Source organism: Canis aureus, chromosome 36 (genome assembly GCF_053574225.1).
Source record: "Canis aureus isolate CA01 chromosome 36, VMU_Caureus_v.1.0, whole genome shotgun sequence".
NCBI lineage: Eukaryota > Metazoa > Chordata > Mammalia > Carnivora > Canidae > Canis > Canis aureus.
In genome coordinates this window covers 9,903,361-9,928,500 of record NC_135646.1, presented here as the reverse complement: position 1 = coordinate 9,928,500, position 25,140 = coordinate 9,903,361, and the positions used below count along the sequence as shown (strand labels likewise).

Sequence of the window (25,140 nt, the reverse complement as noted above, 5' to 3'; positions counted from 1 at the left end):
TTTAATTCTTCTCTAATTTCTTGTTGACCCTTTCATCTTTTAGCAGGATGGTCTTTAATCTCCACGTGTTTGAGTTTCTTCCAAATTTCTTCTTGTGATTGAGTTCTAGTTTCAATGCATTATGGTCTGAAAATAAGCAGGAGATAATCCCAATCTTTTGGTATTGGTTGAGACCTGATTTGTAACCCAGTATGTGGTCTATTCTGGAGGAGGTTCTGTGTGCACTTGAGAAGAATGTGTATTCAGTTGCATTTGGATGTAAAGTTCTGTAAATATCTGTGAAATCCATCTGGTCCAGTGTATCACTTAATGCTCTTGTTTCTTTGGAGATGATGTGCTTAGAAAATCTGTCATTTGCAGAAAGTGCCATATTGAAGTATCCCAGTATAAGTGTATTATTATCTAAGTATGTCTTTACTTTGGTTATTAATTGATTGATATACTTTGCAGCTCCCACATTAGGGGCATAAATATTAATTATTGTTAGGTCCTCTTGTTGGATAAATCCTTTAACTATGATATAGTGTCCCTCTTCATCTCTTACTACAGTCTTTGAGATAGACTTTATCTGATATGATGATTCCTACCCCTGCTTTCTTTTGAGGACAATTTGAATGGTTATTGGTTCTCCAACCTTTTATTTTCAGGCTGTAGGTATCCTTAGGTCTAAAATGAGTCTCTTGTAGACAGCAAATAGATGGGTCCTCCTTTTTTATCCAGCCTGAAACCCTGCGCCTTTTGATGGGGTCATTAAGCCCATTCATGTTCAGAGTTACTATTGAAAGATATGAATTTAGTGTCATCATAATACCTATTCAGTCCCTGTTTTTGTGGATTGTTTCTTTGGAGTTCATCTTTCTTTTACAGAGTCCCCCTTATATTTCTTGCAGAGCTAGTTTGGTGGTCACATATTCTTTCAGTTTCTGCCTATCTTGGAAGCTCTTTATCTCTCCTTCTATTCTGAATGAGAGCCTTTCTGGATAGAGTATTCTTGGCTGCATGTTCTTCTCATTTAGGACCCTGAATATATCCTGCCAGCCCTTTCTGGCCTGCCAGGTCTCTGTGGAGAGGTCTGCTGTTAATCTAATACTTCTCCCCATATAAGTTAGGAATCTCTTGTCTCTTGCTGCTTTAAAGATCTTCTCTTTATCTTTGGAATTTGCAAGTTTCACTATTAAATGTCGGGGTGTTGAACGGTTTTTATTGATTTTTAGGGGGGAATATATCTCCTGGATATGAATGCCTGTTTCCCTCCCAAGTTAGGGAAGTTCTTAGCTATGGTTCAAATATGCTTTCTGGCCTTCTGGCCCTCTCAGCGCCCTCTGGAATCCCAATTAAATGTAGATTTTTCCTTCTGAGGCTGTCATTTATTTCTGTTAACTTTTCCTCATGATCTTTTAATTATTTTTCTCTTTTTTCCTCAGCTTTCTTCCTTGCCATCAACTTGTCTTCTATGTCACTCACATTTTCTTCTACCTCATTAACCCTTGGCGGTAGGATCTCCAATTTGGATTGCATCTCATTTAATTGATTTTTAATTTTGGCTTGATTAGATCTAAATTCTGCAGTCATGAAGTCTCTTGAATCCTTTATGCTTTTTTTCTAGAGCCACCAGGAGCTTTATAATTGTGTTTCTGAATTGGCTTTCTGACATTGAATTGTAATCCAAATTCTGTAACTCTGTGGCAGAGAGTACTGTTTCTGATTCTTTTGTGGTGAGTTCTTTCTAATTATTTTGCTCAGTGCAGAGTGGCTAAAAACAAGTTGTACTGGAAAAAGGAAGAAAACAAATAGAAAAAAAAAAAAACAGAAAAAAAGAAAAAACAAAAAGTAAACAAAAAACAAGGAGGAGTAACCTCTGGTTCTATATACTGTAAATCCCTAGACTTCCCCTGGAGCTTTCCAGTGCTGCTGGGTCCAGAACTTGCTCTTCCCCTGTCCTTCCAGCTGGTCTCTGGGGGAGGGACTGCTGTGCTGATTCTCAAGTGTGTTCTCCTGGGGCGCTGCCCCACCCCCCACCAGGTACCCAGCTCAGTGGGAGCTGTTTATCCTGTGAGGACCCTGTTACCTGGTGGCCGCTCAGTCCCAGGCACAGGGTAACACCAGGAGGAACAACCCCAGGCGGCGGCCAGCCCTCCAGCCCTGGAGTCAGCCCCGCCCGCACCACGCAGCTCCCAGTCCGCAGGGGCCTGGATGCTCGGGGGGCAGGGGGCGCTGACCTGCACAGCTGGGGGGCGCCCAGAGGCAGGAGCGTCCTCGCTGTCCTGTGCCCTCCCGGCCTCTGCCAGCCCCGGGGGAGAGCAGGATCCTGGGCTCCAGGACCACGCAGCCCCTCCGGGAGCCGCCGCCCAGCTGCTCCCGCCCACCAGGTGCGCTGCAGCCCTGCCGGGAGCTGGGCCCGCGGAGTGTGGCGCGCTCTCCCCCCCGGGCACCTCCTCTGTCCATGACCCCGGGAGCCTGGGGCTCCACCGCCCCTCCTGGGATCCTGCCCGAGTTCCCTGCAGCTCCTTTCTGTCCGGGACGATTGTTAAAGTTCCCGCTCCCCCAGCCCGGGCTCTCCTGTCCTGGGGCCTCTCGCTGCGCGGCCTCAGCGCAGCTCCCCACGGCCCCTCCCCCACTGGATTATTTATTTATTTATTTATTTATTTATTTATTTATTTATTTATTATTTTTCCATCCTCCCACCTTGTTAGAAGCACGAGCTCTTCTCTCCGTAGAGTTCCAGCTGTTCTCTCTTTAAATCTCAGGCCGAATTTGTAGGTTTTCAGGATGATTTGAAAGTTATCTGGGTAAGTTGGTGGGGACAGGTGACTTGGGGACCCTACTCCTCCGCCACCTTGCCCCGCCCCCCCCAAAGTTGCAATTTTGATAGTAAAAAGATTTTAGATTTCATTAGTTATTCTAAAAAAATGAATTAATGATCAATATTAAATTGATCTTCGTTTGTGAATCAGTGAGTTCTGACCATGAATGATCATAGATTTCCAGTGGAAATATTATAATAATAGTGTTATTTTTAAAAATTTTACTATAAATATTTTATGATCCTATGCATTTATAAAGTTTGGGAGAGAGATCAATGAATATAGTTGAAGTGGGCTTAATTATCCTTAGATTTCTAGTTGCTGACATAACCAATATTTAAAATTTAATTATCAATTTGGAATGATTATATCATCTAATTTTAATTATTACATTTTTAGCATAAATTCTAATTTTCTCAGTACTATAAAATATATTATCATTTGTAGCATAAATTCTAATTTTCTCAGTACTATAAAATATATTATCATTTATCTTCTACATGTATTAATGTTCTTGGGAGTGAAAATATTCATATACAAAATACTTCCGTTTATGGGATTAGAACCCGTAGAGAAAATAGAATACTATGACATTTTCTATCATAAAGAAACACACATATTAAAATGAAAGTAATTATAATCAGGAGAAATAAGACTGAGGACATTTGGGGATAATTATGAGTTAACTTTAATAATAATAAAATGAGTTAACTTGATCCATTTAAAATATAAATGTTCATGTGTCATATATGTGTGTATTGGTGTATTTGATTCATAAGGTATATTTTTACTAACTAGCAATATTCTAATATTTCAAGAAGAGCTTTATTTGTATATTTAAGTCATTGAAGTTACAGAAAGACCCTATAGGATCATATACCCTTAGAGTTTACTATCTATTTTGGCAACTACATCACCCTATGTAAAGATAAAAAATGAGGCAAATAATATTCTTCATAAATAAAGCAAAATATTATATATAATGTCAATCTATTTTTAGAAAGAATGTGTTTTGTTATTAGAAAAGGCTACTCTTTGACTAGTTTGAAAAACTTTATGATAGATGGATGATTTTTAATGGGCATAGAAAATCATTCAGTATCAGCAGGCATGGAAACATATTGATGGATGTGACTTTCAAGAAAGTTGATAGAGAGAGATAATAAAGTAAATAAAAATGATCCAGGAGACTGAGGGACTATGAATATGACCAGAGAGGATTCATTGTGTACAGAACAGTGAGGTCTATTTGAAAAGATAATTTAGGATAGATTGTAGGGGATTCTGAAGAGTTAAAGTACTAGAATTGTATATCAATGGTGGGTCTTTTTTCAGTCTTTGAGAGACTGCTTGGAGAGAAAAATTGGATATATTTGTTTTCAACGTATGTCTACAGATCGATCTCCTGATAAAATTATCTGGGGAGTTGCTAAAAATGCATATTCGAAGTCCTAAACCCCAGGCTTCCTATTCATTAAGACTCAGAGAGATCCAGGTCTCTGCATTTTTAGTTAGATCTCCTATATCTTATTTCATGATGAAGTCCCAGAACCACTGGAAGAGCAATCATAGCCAGTGGAGTTCTACTTTGGGGTTACTAGAGACTCACTATCTCATGCCCCTTTCCAGGGCTTGTCTTCAAATGCAAAATGTCTCAAACATCCTAACTCAACGATATACTTGAACAATAGAAGATTTTTCTATACTAAATCTGAAATAATCAGAAATTGTGATTCTCTTCCAACCTGTGTTCAGCGCCAAGGCCCCCAGAGAACATCACCTTTATTAAATTGTCACCATATTAGTCAGGACTTTCTTGATCACATTAAATAGAATCCATGGAATATGCCAACTCAGCAATTCCATTTCTGTTACTATGGTAGAAGAAAAGTTACTTTTTATGAACAAGTTAGTATTTTCACTGGGGATTTTGTTTTTAGGGGTTTTTTAATTTGCATTTTTAAAGAAGTATAAGTTTAAAGCAACATTTAAGAAAAGAAATGCAGTTCCATACCTTTAACTGTTGATAATTCCATTGGAATTATTTGTTTAATGCCATGTGTTAGTCAGGCATGTGTGGAGTGAATGTGAAGGAAAATGAAGCCTTCAATTTTTTGATCAAGAATCTGTAAATCTTTCTCTTTTTTACCCCTTTGAAAATTCAAATCAGTGCCTCTTGGTATTTACCAAAAGGAATTGAAAACATATGTCCACATAAAAACCTACACTACACATGGATGTTTATAGCAGCTTTATTCATAACTACCAAAACTTGGAAGCAACTCAGATATCCTTCAGTAGGGTGAATAGATTAGCAGATTAATTATTAATGGATTAATAAAAGTACTATCAAGCCATGAAAAGACCCGGAGGAACCTTAAATGTGTATTGTTAAGTGAAAGAAGCCAATCTGAAAAGGCTATGTACGATATGATTCCAACTATGAAGACATTATAGATCATGCAGAACTATGGGAAGAGTAAAAAAAATCAGTGGTTGCCTGAGTTTGGGAAGCAGGATTGGGAAAGAGATGAATACATGGAGCACATAGGATTTTTAGGGCAGTATCTAAAGGTGTATACATATATTTGTCCAAAGGCATAGAATGTACAACACCAAGAGTGAACTGTAATGTAAACTATAGACTTAGTTGATGATTGACCATTGATTATGATGTCTCAATGTAGGTTTATCAATTGCAACAAATGTGGCACTCTGGTGGGAGATTGGAGAAGGCTATGTACATTAGGGGACAGGGCGTATAGGAAAATCTCTGCACCTCCTCTTAATTTTGAGTTTAAATTGCTCAAAAAAAATCTTTAAAAAATTAAACCATTTTCATGAAAATACAAGATTTTCATATCTTGTATTTGCTAGATGTTAATATTTTGTATTCAGAGTTTCTGTACCCTGTGACTGATGAATCTAAGTGTGTGGAAGTTGTCATGGAAAGGTAAATGCTGAATTTGTTTCCTCTATGAATTGATTATTCATGTAAAATCAGTTTTATTGCTACTTTGTTGATATTTAAGGCATAAACCCATCTAAGCTGTTCTTGCTTAGAACATTTCTGACACCAAACGTGGTTTTGTTTTGTTTTGTTTTGTTTTGTTTTTGTCGTTGTTTTTCATACCAGTAACCAGTTCTCCAACTCTGGACACTCTGGTTGTCCTAAATTCAACTCTGTTTTGACCCTAAGTACCCAGAGATAGCGCTGACCCCACAGGATAAGGTCTGAGTCTCACAAGACTGCCCCCACTCAGATGCCAGTCATAAGTCCCATATTGCCACTTGTAGTTCTGACCAATTGGATGTAAATTCAAGGGGTTCTTAGAATTTCCTCTTCAGATTTGATAATTTGTTAGAACAACTCTCAGAACTCAAGAAAGTGCTTTACTTACTATTGCTATTACTTACTATTATGATATATATTATAAAGGACACAATTCAAGAGCAGCTAAATGGAAGAGATGAATGGGGCACAGTATGTGGGGAAGACCCATGGAGCTTCCACATCCACTTCAGGTGTGCCTCCCTTCCACTGCCTTGATATGTTCATCCATCCAGAAGCTCTCTGAACCCAATCAGTTAGAGGTTTTTAAGGAGTTTTTATTATATAGGCACAATTCATTAATTCATTGGCCATTAGTAATTAACTCAGTCTCTAGCCCCTTTGCCTCTCCCAAGAGATCTAAGTAAGACTAAATGTTCTAATCCCCAATCATGCCTTGGTCTTTCTGGTAACCAGCATTCATCCTAAGTCTATCTAGGGGCCCCCAGACACCAGTCATCTCGTTAGCATACAAAAGACACACATTACTCTGGAGATTCCAAGAGTTTTAGGGACTGTGTAACAGGAAGCTAGGACAAAAACCAAATAGGTGTTTTTTATTGTGTTAAACCTGCCACTTACATTTTTTTTAGAGAAAAAAAGATGAAATGCCTCCTGGTTTCTCATGTATATGAAATTTTTTCACTATACTGTCACTAAATTGAAAGTAAAATTTTATGGTTTTGCCTGAACTGTGAGTGTTTATACTTCCCTTGAAACAGATAAAATAAAAATAGACAAGTAACATATTAGATGACTCTGGAAAATATTCATGAAACATTTACCTTTAGGCTTATCTGGTGTAGTCAGGGTTTCTTATTAGTATTCTACTTTTATATGACATGCCCATTTTATATCAGGCTCTTTGTTCCACGGTCTAAATCTAAAGAAATGGTAGCTTTCTACCGAGCAATTAAACTAGTCTTTCTTCTATGGCAATGTGCATTTATTTGATCTACTTTGATAAATAATAATTTAAATGGATGAAGAGGCAGACTGTTCTAGTAATAAATATTAACTAGTAGTAGTTTAGACACTTTTCAAAGCTATACTAATGCACAACTTAATAATATTTAAAAGCAAAAGTCATAAAAAGATGTAGTCATAACAAGACATACTAGAATAAACATCAATAAATCTGCCCCTCTTCCAATCTTAACCTGTCTCTCAATAATCCAGATTCTGTAATAGTAAATATACTCTCAAAGGTGAAACTTAGGCATTTATCAGTCTTCCTACTAGAACATTATACAGTACTATTCCTTTATTGTACATATTTAACAATGTAATAAATTAATTAAATTGAAAGTTAAATTTATTAGATTAATCCTTTATTGTACATATTTAACAATGTAATAAATTAATAAAATTAAAAGGTAGTTTATTAGATTAATTACATGAGGCTGAATTAGTAATTATATAAAACATGGTATAATATTTACACCAATTTAAGAAAAATGATTTTTCTGTATCTTTAATTTTTTTAATATGTCTGAAAACCTTGTAGAATTTACAAGAGGAAATATATCTGCTTTCTGGGTTTTGATTATCAGTATTCTAAATTACAAATGTTTGTACTTGAACAAATTATATTATGGTAATTTTTTCCTTTAAAAGGAGAATATCAATAGTTGAAGAATAATTCAGGCTATTTATCATCATTAAAAAAAATAAAATAACAAGAAATCCCATTTAGGAGACACATTAATCTCCCGTGTAACTCTAGAAGCAAGCAGAATTTTTAAAAAGCATCTTCAAAAATTATATGGAATATACGTCTTCTGTTCTCTAAGAATATATCTCTAACATTCTTCTAAAAAGAAGAACTTAGGCTAAGGCAGTGCTAGATGCTGATGCTTCAGGAAGTGATAAAAAATAAAAATTTTGTTGAAGTTTCCTTTCTAGTGCCTTGAAAGACCGAAAAATATAGGTAGGGGTATAGTTAATTGCGATGATAAAAATTATGTCCTCCTTTGGCACTGTTATGTTAGAACACAAATTGCCAAGTGACAGAGCTGGGATTTGAATCCAGGTTTGTCTGAATCAAGTCCCTGACACATCTGACCACAATACCTTGATATAATAGCCCCCTCTTATCTGCAACAGATATGTGCCAAGACCCCCATTGGATGGCTGAAGCCACAGATGGTACTGAACCCAGTACATATAATGTATTTTTTCTTATAAAATACGTGCCTTTGATAAAGTTTAATTTATAAATTAGGGATAGTACAAGACTAACAACAGTAACTAATAAAATGGAACAACTGTTACAATATACTGTAATGAAAGTCATGTGAACGTGTCCTTCTCAAAATACTGTACTCACCTTCTTGTGATGATGTGAGATGCTCAAATGCCTACATGACAGGATGAAGTGAGGTAAAGGATGCAGGTATTGTGACATTGCATTAAGCTACTCCTGACCCGAGGATATGTCAGAAGGAGGATCGTCTTCTTCTGGGCTTCAGCTGCCAGTGGATAACTGAAACCCTGGAAAGGCAACCTGTGGAGAAGAGGGAGCTACACTATATGGCTTAAGAAGGTATTTTGTTTGCCAGATGGGTCCAAAGCCCTATCCCATTCTTCCCAGCTGCATGATTATGGACAAGTTAATTAAACCCTGTCTTAGTTTTTTAGCTCTAAATGAAGATAATAATAATAATAATAATGCTTACAAGTTTGTTGTGACAATTAAATGAATTAGTACATTTGAAACACTCACAGTTGTCAATGAATCATAAAAAGTGCTCAAGTGGGATCCCTGGGTGGCGCAGCGGTTTGGCGCCTGCCTTTGGCCCAGGGCGCGATCCTGGAGACCCGGGATCGAATCCCACGTCGGGCTCCCGGTGCATGGAGCCTGCTTCTCCCTCTGCCTGTGTCTCTGCCTCTCTCTCTCTCTCTCTGTGACTATCATAAATAAATAAAAATTAAAAAAAAAAAAGTGCTCAAGTAAAGTAGCAAGTCCTTGAATATAGTTAGCTAGGAGTATGTTTGCAATCAATCATAGAATGCTTTCTGGGAATTAATATTGTTCGTATTATATACTCCATTTTTAAAAAATGCATTTATTGCCACTTGAGTACAATTTCAAGAGGGTTCATTTTTGGTTTTGTTTTTTGCACTCGTTTCTGAACGTTTTGCCATTTGAGAAACTAGTGAGTACAAGTTTCTGGTTTATAAGTAAGTTTGGGGGATCCCTGGGTGGCTCAGTAGTTTAGCGCCTGCCTTCTGCCCAGGGTATGATTGGCGTCCCGGGATCGAGTTCTGCATCAGGCTCCTTACAGGGAGCCTACTTCTCCCTCTGCCTGTGTCTCTGCCTCTCTCTCTCTCTCTCTCTCTCTGTCTCTCATGAATAAATAAAATCTTAAAAAAAAAAATAAGTAAGTTTGGCTCTTTTGTTCCCAGAACAGTGCAGATTGTTCCAATTTGAACCTTGGCACTTGTTGTTGCTTTGCTGGTAGTATTCACTCTGGATTTTCATAAAGTCATCTCTCTCTCTCATCGTTCAGTTCTCTGCTTCATGTCCCCTCTTTAGCATCCAATCTGACATTCTACTATCACTATAGCAACCTCTCTTGTCATCACTCTATTCCATTGCTGTGTTTTAGTTTCCTCTATTGTTTACTCTAAATACCATTCTTATTTATTTGTTTCTTTATTACCTCTTTATCACCTCATTTCCCTGCTTGAATGTAGGCTCCTTGAGAGCAGGGATCATGTCCTAGGTAGTCCATTCATTTACCTACGTTACCTCCAGGTCAGCTGGCTCTTGAGGAGTAAGGCAGTGCCGGGGAAAACATACTCTGCTCTTTAGTGCTCGTTTAAAACTTTATTGTATAGGAAAACATATTTTGGAGGTTTCTGAATAGTTTGTAGTTTTATCCATTTTTCTAGATATTCTTTATTTTATTGTCACTTTTTAACAAGTGTTAAAGCTAGGTGTCTGAGATCATTTTGCTTCTGGTAAAACTATAGAATTACTTTTATTGAATGGTGTTTTCATATTATGTCCTAGCCCACATGGAGGCATGCTATAAGAAACAGACTCATAAAATTTACCATTACTACTTCAGAAATGGTGTAATTGAGGATTTGACTTTGTTCTCAATATCAGTTAGTCCTTGAAAACAGAAACAAAGTACTTAAAACATAGAAGAGAGAATTTCATGTAAGGCAGTGATTTTATGAGTGATGGAAACACTGAGAAAGTAAATGAGACAATGAGGCAAATGAAAAAGCAGTGACAGACTAGCTGCCAGGCTGGACGAACAAAGTGAGTGAGTGACATTCCTGAGTCCAGAAGGTCCTACACACCTGAAAGAAGGAAGCTGTACCTGAGGTTTGGCACTAAAGCCATGCCAGAGACACAACACCTGCTAGAGACTTAATGGTAGAGTAGTTGGGAAAGAAATATCCTGGTCATTCCCTGTCACCCTCCCATTTCCAATTAGCAAGGACTTTCCCTTGACTGAAGCCAGGCGAGAGTCAGCGGATAGGGGACCCTGGGAAGAGTAGCTTTCATATCAGGCCCCTGAAACCTTGTGCAAAATAGAGGGGTAAGGAATGAGTCTGAAAGCAGACTGTCACCAGACTGGCCTACTGCTCTATGACGAGGCGTAGTAAGTGCAAATCGTACTCAGTCCACATTTGACTACAGGCACTAAATTGTGCCACCAATCATCATTGTCTCCTTGTGTTGGTTTCCAAAGAACATGGTCAATTGTTATACCTCTTTTTTTTGGCATCCTGCATAGGAATCTTCTGGAATGTATTTTGAGTTCCCCTTATACTCCCAGGTTTATTCCCTAAATATTGTTAGTTACTTGGCTAGATACTGTAGCACAACTGTGAGTTAGTAACATTGATAATCCTTGGTAGCAGTGGCTCTGAGAAAGTGACTCCTGTGATTTGTGGTGCTGCCATCTGACCAGTCATTCCATTGCCCTTGTAGATAAGGCTATTGAAAGGACAAGGTCTGCAGTTGTGACTTACTGAGTTTGTCTTAAAAGTTTTTGACACCAAAACCTATGCTCTTTCAACTGTGCTAACATTTAATACTCCTTTCTAATTCCCTCAAATCCTTTAGCTTGTGTGTTACTTCCTCTGATAAAGTTATTGCCTTACGTCTGTCATAGCACTTAGAACACTATAATATAGGTACATTTGCCTCACCCTTTCTCTTTCTCTTAGGTGCACTGTTTGTTATATCTTTATTTTCAGCACCTAATATAGTGTATGACACATATGACGTGTTCAGTAGACACACTTTGAATAAATGAGTGAATAAAAAAATGAATGAGAAAATAAAACAAGTACCTTGGTTGGGTCAATCCAGTTTCCTTATTGTTGAGGTAAGCAACAGATTTAATACTTCTATAGGAAGAATTTGTTTAAAAATTCCTACTAGCAACATTCAAAGTGACTCAAACCGTTTGAAGAAATGTAATCTCACACACACAAAAATGAATTAAGACTAGTTATGATATGTAAACTTTGCAAAGCAATCATGTCAAGAAGTAGAAGATAAAGATTATAAGTAAAACACAGATTGTGCTGTTCTATAAATCATAATGATATGCAAAATGGATGAATTGCTGCGCAATGTGCTATGATCAGGCATTAGGCACTTATATCTCCTTAACCAGTTTTCTAAATCTGGTACATACCTTTTCTTTGGTGAAATTGTACACTGCTTTGAATAATGACTATATAGATGGGCATTGTGACTCTTCATAGAGTTCATTAAGATAGTAAAGAGACTGAACTGCTTCTGTGCATAAAAATTGCAAAGGACCAGCTGTATTAAAAGGTGCAGAGAGGATTCACAAAAAGCTAGAATTTGCTTTGTGCTTTACTAGACTCCTGGGAGTAATCAGGACCCCCATTTAGTACAGGCACTAAATTGTGTCATGATGCTTTTGTAAAACTGGAAATATTTGTATCCTGGAGGACAGCCAGGATTTTCCTGACCTCATACAAAAAAGCTGGAAACCTAGTTGCAGAGAAAGCTTGATCTTACAATTAAACCATAAGTCAATATTCACAAATTTATGTAAACTTGGCTGTGATAACACTGAGAGGTGTAATTTCAGACTGGTGTTAAAAGAGCACGGTCTTGTTCATTGGTCTATTAAGCAATTCAGTGCATGGCAATTTGGAGGCAGTGCTAAGGCCTATATTCTTTCTCTTTGACTAGAACTGTGTAGACAAAGTAGTGAACTTCTAAAAATGCTGTTAAGTTTTAATGGTGATATTTCTGGACTATAAGATAAGAGAAATGGACTTTGGTGATTGAAGGACTGGAGGAAAGAATTGTGTCAGTGATGCTGAGAAGCTTTCATATTGTTTTGTAGTATGATAGCTTGACTTCAGCCTACAGACAAAGGTATGTGACTTGTGAGGTTTAAAGTATTCATAGTATGGGCAGATTTATTATACAGACTGTTTCATTGACATGCTGTTTCTGCCTGTATGTCTATTTGAGATCTCAGGACTGTTTAATTATTTAGTTCATTTGTTCATTATTTAGTTCATTTTTCATTATTTAGTTCATTTGTTCATTATTTAGTTCATTCCTTCTTATTCTTTCAACTGTCAATTACTTATTTCCTTTCCTTTTTAGTCACTAAAAATAAAGCAACATGATGCTCTAAGAGTTCATGGTAACATAAAGGAGGAAGACAACTAAAATGATACACTGAAATTACTAAAACAATAGGCAAAACTTTGAGGAAAGAGGAAATGATTAATTTTCTATATGGGATTTGATAAGTCAAAAAGAAAGACTTCACTAGAGATGATTCCATTCGATGAGTAGCATTCATCTAGATATTGAAAGAAGAAAGGCCTGGTAGGCAAGAGGAAGTTATTACTTGATTGTAAAACTTTGAGACCACTGAATCATGTAGGCTAATTTTAATTTATTGCTCCTCTTGCTCCATTACAACCATCTCCACAACCATGTGAAGAACCTCTACCAAGCAGGACCGTATGTCACTTGCAATCCCTTAACTACTGTGGATTTCTCTTATATTCTATCGTGTGTCATAATTAGTACTGAACTAGTGTTGTACTAAATTATAAGTTCTGTGTCATCTTTTCCCCCCATAGACGGCACCTGCGTACATGGTGGTCTACTGAGTAAGATAGCCTTGGTATAACTTCATAGGAAGTTCAGAGGATAGGAGGTGGAATACAGAGCTCAATATAACAGTTGTGTGTCCTCACGTGTGGCACTTTGATCTAAAAGGAAAAAATATGAGCCCCAAAATAATACTAACTTAGTATATTATGGAATCATACTTGTCAAAGCATATAGATTAACATAACAATGATTTTATAGCAGGATTATCTAAATTTAAATTTGTGAACATTTTTTAATTCAACTATTAACTAAAGAAGCTAACTACTTCCTTAGAAAATATGGAGCTTATATTAGCATTCCAGGATCTATATAGTTTTTAATGCCTGTTTACTTATATTTTTGCTTACAAGATTCAGAAATTAGTTCACTGATCTCAATTATGACATTGAATTATTTTGTAGTAAATAAATTAATCTGCTTGACCTTTGTAGCATTGTATTAGAAAAGGAGGGAAATACAGAGGTATGTATTTTAGTTTCTAGATTATAGTTAGAACACAGAATAGCTGTTTCTTTGAGTATATATATCTTCTGTGGAAAAATCTTAAAAATTCTTCTGTTCAGGTAGTTTATGGGAATATCTTAGGTTTTCTATGTATAAATCATATCAATATAAAAACATTTTATATTGATTATTTAATTCTCTTATTGCACTGCTCAAAATTCTAATGTTAAATAATAGTGATGATAATTGTCATTATAAACTCCCAGATTTTAATGGAAATGATTTTAGGATTTTTATTGCTTATAGTACTTTCTTTTGTTTATGGTAAACAATTTTTTTATCATATTTAAGTTATTTTTGCCTATTTCTATTTTTATAAAGTTTATTTGAAGAATGCATCTAATTCACATGAGTGTTAGTATTTTCATGGGTGGTTATTTGTTTTGATCGTCTTTTCCCCCTGTTTTATTTGTTCTGCTAGAAACTTTTTTTTTTTTTTTTAGTTTTTGGTAACACTTGGAGTTCAGGAATTTGGCAAGAATATATCTAATATTATAATTTTTCTCATTATACCTCCATTGCTGATCATTTCAATCTAGAGACTCCATTCTTTTTAAGCAAGTGGAATTTTCTTTGTTGTTTAATTATTGCCTTTCCTGCAACTTTTCTTTTTTGTTTTGTTTTGTTTCTGGAAATCCAGTACAAGTTTAATTTTTCAGGGTTTAACCTTGAGTCTTGCGTTTTTTCCCTTATGATATCCATCTCTTAGTATCTTTGGTTTATGCCTTCAGATATTTCTTCCATTTACTATAGCAGATAATTAATATGATTCTCAATTGTGACCATCACTCATTTCTTCTGCTCAAACTTCTAATTTTTATTTTAGTTTCTGAAACACTTCTCTTTTGTGTGGGACTTCTATTTCTTTAATAGAAATTCAGTATATGGTTTTCCACATGAACAGGCAACAAGAAAAAAGATATATTTGACTTCTGCTCACTCCATATATAAAAACCAACTCTAGATAGTCCTAGGAATGAAATGTCAATAATAAAAATTTTAAAATTTTAGTTAAATTTTATTTTATTTTTTTAAATTTTAGTTGAATTTTAAAGACAATTTATCTTTTAAAACTTGATGAGGAGGGGCACTTTGGTGGCTCAGTCAGTTTAAGTGTCTGACTCTTGATTTTAGCTCAGGTCACGATCTCGGGGTGATGAAATCCAGCCCTGAGTTGGGCTCTGTTCTGGGTGTGGAGCCTGCTTAAGATTGTCTCTCTCCGAAATCTCACAGAGGAAGACATAGACATGGCCAACATGCACATGAGAAAATGCTCTGCATCACTTGCCATCAGGGAAATACAAATCAAAACCACAATGAGATACCACCTCACACCAGTGAGAATGGGGAAAATTAACAAGGCAGGAAACCACAAATGTTGGAGAGGATGCGGAGAAAAGGGAACCCTCTTACACTGTTGGTGGGAATGTGAACTGGTGCAGCCACTCTGGAAAACTGTGTGGAGGTTCCTCAAAGAGTTAAAAATAGACCTGCCCTACGACCCAGCAATTGCACTGTTGGGGATTTACCCCAAAGATTCAGATGCAATGAAACGCCGGGACACCTGCACCCCAATATTTCTAGCAGCAATGTCCACAATAGCCAAACTGTGGAAGGAGCCTCGGTGTCCATCGAAAGATGAATGGATAAAGAAGCTGTGGTCTATGTATACAATGGAATATTCCTCAGCCATTAGAAACGACAAATACCCACCATTTGCTTTGACGTGGATGGAACTGGAGGGTATGATGCTGAGTGAAGTAAGTAAATCGGAGAAGGACAAACTAACTCTGGGAAACGAACTAGGGGTGGTGGAAGGGGAGGAGGGCAGGGGTGGGGGTGAATGGGTGACAGGCACTGAGGGGGGCACTTGACGGGATGAGCACTGGGTGTTATTCTGTATGTTGGTAAATTGAACACCAATAAAAAATAAATTTATTAATAAAAAAAAGATTGTCTCTCTCCTTCTCCCTCTTCCCAACTTGTCTCTCTTAAAATATAAAATAAAATACAGACAAAACTTGGGGGGGAGCTAAAAATTTATTAAACAGAACATAAAGAGAACTGACTATAAAATAGAAAATAGAAGGTTGGTAAATTTGATTTTCTTGGAATTAGTAACTTTGATATGTAAAAACACCTTAAAGAAATAAAAAAATAAATTATAGATTGAAAGAATGCATTTTTATTACATACAACCAAGTATTAAATATCAAGTATATAAAAATAAATCCTGTAAATTAAAAAAAGCACAAATAATTCAACAGAATTCAACAGAAAAATGGGCATAAATCAAGAATACCTCTTTACTGAAGAGGTAATATATCTTAGCAATAAACATTTGAAAAAATTTTTAGGCTTAGTGGTGATCAGAAATTGCATATTGTACTATAATGAGTTCTATTTTATATCCATTTTATTGGGAAAAAAGAATAAAAAACTCATTTATACCAAGTGATTAAAAGAATGTGAGTCCTCAGGATCTCTTCTACATTGTTTCTTTAAACATAAATTGGTTCAGATGTTTTGGAAAACAGTTTAATATTATTGTGTTCAGTGTTCCTTGCCTTATGGTGAAGTAATTCTGACTAGATATCCAAGAGAAAATCTTTTCTGTGTACACTGGAGACATATAAAAGGATGTTCAGAGCAGGTGTCTTCAAAATAGCAAATATGTGGAAGCAAATCAAATGTTTCCATAGCAGGAGGGAGGCTGAATCTAGGTGGAATAGACTGTTGTAAAGCAATAAAATTAATAAACTCTAATAGATCAATTGTTAAAATTATGTGTCAGTTTGACTGAGCTTAAGAATGCCCAGATAGCTGGTAAAAATTATTTCTGGATTTTTCCGTGAGTATGTTTCCAAAATAGATTGGCATTTGAATTGATAGATGAGGTAAAGAAGAATGCCTTCATCTCTGAAGGTGGGCATTGTCCAGTCCACTGAGGACCTGAATAGGACAGAAAGGTGGAGGAAGGAGGACAAATTCTATCTCTCCACTTGAGCTGAGATACAAATATTTTCCTGCCCTCATACATTAATGATTCCGGTTTTTGGGCCTTCAGAATTAGACAGGGATTAACACCATCATCCCCCTTTTCCCACCATTATCAGGCTTTTGTACATGGACTGGGACTTACACCACTGGCTCCCCTGATTCTCATGCTTTCCTACGCAGACTGAATTATACCACTGGGTTTCCAGATTCCCAGTTTTCAGACAATAGATTGTGGAATTCCATAGCTTCTGTAATCACATGAGCTAATTCCTATAATAAATATCCTCTTATGTATATCTTTGTATGTCCTATTGGTTCTGGAGAATCCAGAGTAATAAAAATGGTATACAACAGTATGCATTATTCCTAGCTGTAACAACCTGATCAATTTAAACATAATACAATTTAAATCAATTTTTTATTAAGAAATATAGATGATATAAAACTAAATGAAAAAGAAAGAAAGGGAATGACAAACACAAGCTTTAAAGGGGTTATTCTCTTGGAAAAAGGAAGAGAGAGAATGGGGTAAAGGAAGATCACATAAATAGATATGAATAATTGGTGAGACCCTACTTTTTGTATTGTGTATGGTGGTCTCTCAGGTGCTTATTACACTACTCAAAAGAGATGCATGAATGAATAAACACAGAGGGCCATGCATGGATCAGTTATGAAAGTGTATTTCATCAAGGCATAGGATTCATCAAATTTTCTATACTATGGTTTGGAACAAAAAGTTGCTATTTCTTTATTCCAGAGTGTTATTTTTCTAGAGACCGTTCTTTCTGCTTTGTTCTGAGCCCTTGTCTGGAGTATGCTGTTACTTTTGTCCATTATTTTAGGACTCAGGTCCAGCTGCTGGTGTTCTTTATGTGGTGATGATTCCTAGAGGGATAAGTGGTGCCTTGACTATGCTCCTTTGAATCTTTGATTTAGTAGTAGGCAAACAGAAGGTTCCTCATTGAAGTCCCAGAAGAAAAGCTTCTCTTCTCACCAGTCTCCTTGTAGTCTTCTAGCCTCTGTTGGGTATCAAACCTTACAGCCCCTCTTTATGCTCTGAAGACCAGCCAGACAAGACATATTAATGAGACATAATGGCACCACTCCCAACTGAGGATTTCTATAGACAAAGCACTTGCCAGGACCTGTCTCAGTCTAATCTAAACCATGGATTTCTCTATCACCAGGTTCCAGACTCTCTCAGCCCTGAAAGGTACAAGTCATGCTCCAAGTGTCTGTATCAAAACCAAAAGAGATCTGAAGGCTCAGTTGCTTCCTCTAATTTATCCCTCCCTTTGGCCACAGCAGCTTCTTGGCTCACAGGAAGATGTGTTATACTTAAGAGAGAAGAGGAGCTAGGAAATTACAGTTGCTATTTTCCCAGAAAGGTACTCTCTGAAAAGATTCCTTTAGTTTGGCTACAGTTTTCATTTTCATAGGATTAACAGGTCAAAATTATAGAAATTTTCTATTTTATGTATTTATCTATCCATTCACTCATTCATTAATCATTTTTATTCTCCTCCATTTGCTGGACTTGAACATTTTTCCATTTATATTTTTGCAAAATAAAGGAAAGAAAAAGCTCCAGGAATAGCAATCAGTTTTAACATTTACAGCTGGCAGAGCAGGTTTGAGAATAATCTAACTTTGTGAATGACTACAAAGGGTGTTAATTAAGTAGCAGGTGTTTTATCACCTATGTCTATTTGAAAAAAAAAATGCAGCACAGATGTAGAAAGCTTAAGTGCATCTATAGTTTGTATAACAAAACTCTATATTCACTGGGTTCCATCTGTCACACTAACCTCAAACTACACTTAGCGCCAGCCAATTAACACCTTGATTAAGCTATAGACCACCTGCAGCTTCAGCAATGTAATGAATTTACTAACTTTTATATAAACTCACTGTTTTTAATACCTAGATTAAAACAGCATAGAGAAGAGGAGGAAAAATTCACACTTCAGCTTTGGCATGTTCACAAATGCACACACACATTCACTAAGTCATGCACATTAGTTGTTTCATCTCTGCTTCTCTTCATTTCTTCATTCTATCAGGCATGGGATATTTGGTTGAAGGCCTTTCCGGCTCACATAAACCCACAAACTGCAGGCAGAAACGACAAGTATTCCCAATTTGCTTAGCTCAGGTTGTAGGTTGTTCTGAATGGCATTGGGTACCCTGGTTGACCCAGTGTAGATTAGTTGCCTAATCTCATAACTACAATAACAGAAGCCCACCATAACCATGTAGCAGGAGCAGGTGACCAAGTATTTTTGGGTTCAAATAAATAACATAAATGCACAATATGTGATAATTGAAGTGTGCATGTTAGATGTACAAAGTAAATTTTCAGTCTTCATTTTTCTTCATAAAATCTGCATTATCACTTGGAAACTGTGAAGTAGATTTTCTTTTCATACTCAGAAAAAAAAGTGATTGCCCATTAGAGAAAACTAAGATATCAGTTAAAATATTTTTAAGCAGAAAAGTGACATTCTGAATAGTGAGTTTCATTATACCTTGCCTAATAGCAGCTTGCAGAATTGATTGGAGGGAGAAAAGCTGGAAAAATAAGATCATTTGGGTATAATGTTATAAAAGGAGAAGAGTTAGAGTCCAAGGATAGGTTTGTGATTCTAGAGAGAGGTTCACAACCAGTGGGAAGGTAGATGATGACTAGTCTATTTATTCTGTCTCAATGGTTGCAATAGTTATGGATGAGTTTTTCTCAATTCAGCATGAAAAATCATGCTGCTTTATGATAAAAAAAATATCAAGGATAATGCTGGAAAATGGAAAATAGAAAAACAGCAAAATAAACTAGAGTAAAAATATATTTGATTTTGCATAGCACATATTATTAAGAAGCTCACTGCAGAATTAGTTATTCAGGACAAGATGAGAGAGAGTCATTCAGTTATTCAGGACTCGCCATCAGAGTGCATTCTTATTAACAGGGCCCAGAGACTGCTATGACTCTAAGTATTATTATTCCTTACTCATCCTTCTGTAAAGAAGAAGAAAAGGAAATTCCTGAATTTTATTATATTCTACTTTCTGGGGGAGAGAATCAGTTTTTAGTTTAATGCATTTCATGTCTAGTAAAAGTTAATTTAAAAATATTTTATTTACCTTGAAATCATGTGGGATAAATGTAAAAGAACAATAAATAGTCCCTGAAATATAATGGAATAAAGGATTTGTAACAGGGATTTGACCAGATGCAATTTGTGGAGTTAATTAAATAATCTCCATAAGTCTGTTGTTTTAGCGTCCGATGTTGGAACTTGGAGTTTTCAGGGCAGGCAGTTGAGAAGGAAAGATGGATGTAAATCAAGGGAGAACAAAGGCAAGATGGAACACGTATGGCAGGAGATGGAACTTATGGGATGGACAGAACAGGCGTCAGTTTTCATTGCCCTCATCCTTAATGATGTGGGTGTCCTGCAAGAGAATCTGGCACTCTTTATCTCAGAGCTAACCATACATGGCTCAGAAATTGAAGAAGAATCAAGGGAAGTTGGAGCACTTGTGTGATTGGCTGCTATCCATGCCAAATTGATGAATAGGCAGATTGGTAACAATGTGTAAGACCTACAAAGGACCCTGGTGACCCTGCCCTTAAATTCAGAGGTAAGAATTGATATGACTGGAGGTTTACTTTTGTCCTCAAAATCTTATAGGAAAAAAAAATGCCTCTTGTGGTCCACCCTAATGGGAAGTATCTAGAGAACTCTGGAAAACAGTTCAACTTGCCCTAGTTGGCACATTATAAAACCTTTAGAGTTTATCGGTTTTCAGCCAAAAAGTTCCACACATTTTTTGGCCATAATTAATCTGCAAATAAACAAAGTCATACTTTTGCCTAATATGAATATGTGACAAAAGTCTTCTGCCTTACAACTCAACATAGGCTCATTCTTTCCCCTGACTAGTATACAAATCCCTTATTTTATTGATTCATACTCCTTCTTTGATATCCTATAACTTAAATAAGTAAGATATATTTTGTTAACCATGTATCTTACATGATAGCTGAATAGGAAGAATTAATATTTGTTTCATTTATGTAGGTACATACATACACATGCATACACAGCATTCATTCATATTAAAATAATGAAATACTCAACAATTACAGCTTTACAATTATAATATCTAAGTTGGTCATGTGGTTGTAGAAGATATTTCCATTTTCTATCTATTCCACTTTCTCAGCTGTCCCTTGCAAGGCAACTACCTCAGGTCAGGCCATTACAAGTTCTTCAAGCAAGGCAAGATTAGCTTTCCCAGGCTGGAGTAGAAGGGATGCCTCTGATGGCAAAGCAGGCTAGACAAAATTTGGATTTAGTGTTCCCATTTCATCCAAGTTTGCCATATGTCTTCATCTTAATTTTCACGGTCCTATTCCTTTCCATTGAATTCTCTATGTTTAACAAAAAATGATCCTGTGAGTTTGAAATTTCAGTCTGCAATGTAATTAGTTATGGTGATTAGACTTTGGATTTGGTTTCAAATCTATCAAACTTGAGGTTACAGGAGATAGGTATTTCTTTCAGGGCAAGTTTAGAAGTTCAGGTCCCTTATGTGAACTCTAGCTAGAAATTTAAAGCTCTGAAACCATTTTCCTTTGATAGTTACCAAATACTGTTTCAGTTAGTAGCAGAATCACTGGAGGGTTGTGTGCATTGGCGTGTGCTCGCGCACACACACACACACATACATAATTTGTTGCAAGAATTTGACCCATATGCAATTATGGAAGCTGGCTCCTACAGTCTCTGTAAGCCTATTCATTTTGCATCTGATGCTGGACCTGAAGGTTTGTAGGATAGGCAGTCAGGAAGGAAAAAGAAGAAGGATGTAAAGTGAGAGAAAACAAAGACAAAGTAAAATCCACAAGTGTGAATTGGATTTCACCAGTGTTGGGTTCTCACTCCCTCAACCTTAATGATATGGGTGTCCTACAGGGGAAACTGGTGCTTCCCTCTTGAAGATGAGCACATACTTGTCCCCAGGGCATGAGAAACTGAAGAAATATCCAGGAGAAGGTGGAGAGGTCATAGGCTCAACTGCTACTCCATGTCAATCTGTTGAGCCAGCAGATGAGTGATGTATCAACTACAAAAGTACTCCTTGACTCTGTCTCAAATTTTTTCCAAGCATAAGAAACTATTTGGATGCTGCTTCCCTCTTCCCACTAAATCAAATCCCAAAATATCTCTTATGGCCCACACTAATATGAAACATACAGGGAAGGGAATTATAAGAATGTAGTTTTGCCTAGGCAAGTCCACATATTACTAAGCGGTTTATAGTGTTTGTGTACCGTGTGTATACAATTAATATTCCTTTTTTAAAAAGATTTTATTTATTTATGAGAGAGAGAGAGAGAGAGAGAGAGAGAGAGGCAGTCAGAGACATAGGCAGAGGGAGAAGCAGGCTCCATGAAAAGAGCCCGATGTGGGACTTGATCCCGGATGCTGGCATCACACCCTGAGACAAAGGCAGATGGTCAACAGCTAAGCCACCCAGGTGTCCCTAATATTATTTCTAAGTTTGGTTTTAAAAATTAACCTAATTTTGATCACTTTTCTGTAAGGTCAAGCATGTAGAAATACCAGTAAGTTTGAAGCCAAATGCTCTTCATTGGCCCTTTGAAATATTAAATACTATGACTTTAGTCATTTTTCCTCCTTGCTCTTAAATTTTGAACTCATGTTGAGTACTCCACTTCCTCCCTCTCTTACTGCCTCCTATCTTCAAAGCTATCTTTGAAGATATAATTCAGTTTAGATAATTTATGGCTATATTTAAATATGTTATTCTAATTCACTCAGGTTGATACCTTTTCTTGATTTTAAGCCATAAACAAAACTCTGGTGTTACATGAGTTGCTATTTATTGAGTAAAACCTACCTTTGAGAAAATAATGAATATAGTGGCAAATCCTAGGAAGATTTATCCATCTCTCAAAATTGTACAAAAAAAGTACAGTAGGTTTGTACTTCAAAACAAAGCCAATTCTTCAATTCTTCATTGGCTACCAATGAGTTATTTTTTTCTTTCTTTGGAACTCTAAACAATCACTGCTTCTGATTAATTCTGTCATATGAATCACATTCCTTGCTTTGTATTAATTTCCTTGATATATTCTATGAATAAAACATAAGTTTGAATGTAGTTACTATTTCCTTTCCACACAACTGAAGGTATATTTAAACTATTAAAAAAATATGCTTAAGTGTGACTTAAGAGAACCTTACATTTTTTATGATATTCATTTTAATAGTTACTTGATAATTTGAAATAATTTGAGAAAAATAAAATTTATAATTCTGTGAATATAAAAATCAATTGGTGTACTCCAATTTGATAATTGTAGATTTGTAGTTTAAATTAGAAAGTCTGCAGCATTTTCCATTTGTAACTGTGATAATGAATATTAAATTATATTACTCAATAGTTTGAGTAATATAAACTTTTAAAATTGCTTTAATCCATATATTCACTTATTCAAATATCACTAGCCTGAATCTTTTTTTTTTAAGATTTTATTTATTTATTCATGAGAGACACAGAGAGACAGGCAGAGACAGAGGCAGAGGGAGGGAGAAGCAGGCTCCATTCAGGGAGCCTGACGTGGGACTCGATCCCGGGACTCCAGGATCATGCCCTGGGCCAAAGGCAGACACCCAACTGCTGAACCACCCAGGCGTCCCACTAGCCTGAATCTTAAATTATTGAGAACACAACCAAAATCCAGCATGTCATATAAAAGACTCTGAATATCTAGATAACATATTTCAAAACCCACAGAATAATTCACAAGAGAATCACTCAGGTAACCTGCAAATGTAATGGACACTTAAGCATCTGTTTTTCTAATGTTTGCAAATTAGAAGTCACAATATAAAGATAGAGGAGGCTTTAAAAACAGAAATCCTCTTACAACTAACTATAAGTGGCACCACTATATTTATTATATTTGATGAGGGGGGAAAGAGAATAATGCAAATATCATTGAAAATAATTTAAGAACTTTAGCAGTTATGGAGAATTTAGTTTAAGAGGAAAATAAATATTTAATAGTCTTAGTGGTGACCTTGAGTCATTACAAAGTACACAGTAAACATTACATTCTAATTTAAAAAGCCCCGATAATTTAGGATATGGTTTAGTAGGTTTGTTTTTGTTTTTAATCTCAGCTGATCAAAATAAGGACAAAGGACATTTAAAAAGATATACACAGTATTTAAAATGTTATTTCCCTGAAAAGTTATCTTGACATTGCTACATAGATATTTAAGTAGAACTAAATTTTGTTAAATCATAAAAGAATTATAATAAAATTTAATAGATAATCTTTATAATCTTTATCCCATATAGTTGACATTAAAATATTACTATAAATCCCATATAAATCACTAGTATTGAAGGTATAATAGAGCAAACCAGGCAGCCACAATATGAAATGAAGGATCTCAGAGAGGAAGGAAGTACATTCAGGGGAACTTTATATGCATGGCATCTCTTTCTCTAGGACCACTGAAAATCAAATATTAAGCATTAGACTAAACCTGGTAGTCTCCCTAGATAAGAGTATAGCACTACGAAGAGAACCAAAACGTGGGTCCAAGAGCCCTTAGTAAGGGATTCATGGAGTAGCAAGCTTAACATTGAAGCTTGTAATTTTTCCCCAAGGATTTTGTTAACTCCTCAACTGCACTTATGTTAGAGACTGAGTAAAAAGGAGAGAGAAGCTGTTGAGACCAAGACTTAGCCTTAAAAAGTAAAAACTTTTTTCACAGCATTGAGGAAACATATAAACATATAAATGCTTGAGAAGTAAGAGGGCCTTTTAAAAATGCCCTGGGATTTTAGTTTACAAGGGCCATAGCCTCAAAAATAGGGCAAAGGGACAGGTGTCAGTATTATGAATATCGAGATGACTGACTCATGCTCTACCTGCCTCCAGGAAGAAAATCAAATACAAAGCATCCAGTAAAAATAATGATCAGGTATGATAGGAAAAAGGATCGAAGGACTCCAAGAAAAAAATTAAACATTAGAAACAGATTTGAATGATGGACATAATGAATTGATAATTTTTAATATGTTAAATGTGAGGAAAGGTGCATAATCCTACCACAGCACTAGAGCTTTTAAAAATCAAATGGAAATCCTATAACTGAAAAAACACATAACTGAAATTAAAAATTCAATAGATGGGCTTGATAGCAAATTAGACAATGTAAAATGAAAGCGCGGTGAACTGGAACATAGGTCAATAAAAAATATTCAGATTAAAGCACAGATTAAAAATGATGGAAAATATCCTT

General features: G+C 36.1%; 1 protein-coding gene, 1 long non-coding RNA gene and 1 pseudogene across 12 annotated transcripts in view; 2 read left to right on the top strand and 1 right to left on the bottom strand.

Annotated features, from left to right (window-relative positions):
* The window catches only part of LOC144305923 (uncharacterized), a 33,469-nt gene extending 23,808 nt beyond the window's left edge, over positions 1-9,661 (bottom strand). The window contains exons 1-2 of the long non-coding RNA XR_013372952.1: positions 8,861-9,661; positions 8,465-8,641 (exon numbers count right to left, since the gene is read on the bottom strand). This is a non-coding gene — a long non-coding RNA (uncharacterized LOC144305923). The remainder of the gene's footprint in view (positions 1-8,464; positions 8,642-8,860) is intronic.
* SPAG16 (sperm associated antigen 16) overlaps positions 1-25,140 on the top strand; it is a 911,935-nt gene that overhangs the window by 250,023 nt on the left and 636,772 nt on the right. The gene's annotated exons all lie outside the window — the stretch shown is intronic.
* The window catches only part of LOC144305783 (formin-1 pseudogene), a 43,648-nt pseudogene continuing 38,660 nt past the window's right edge, over positions 20,153-25,140 (top strand).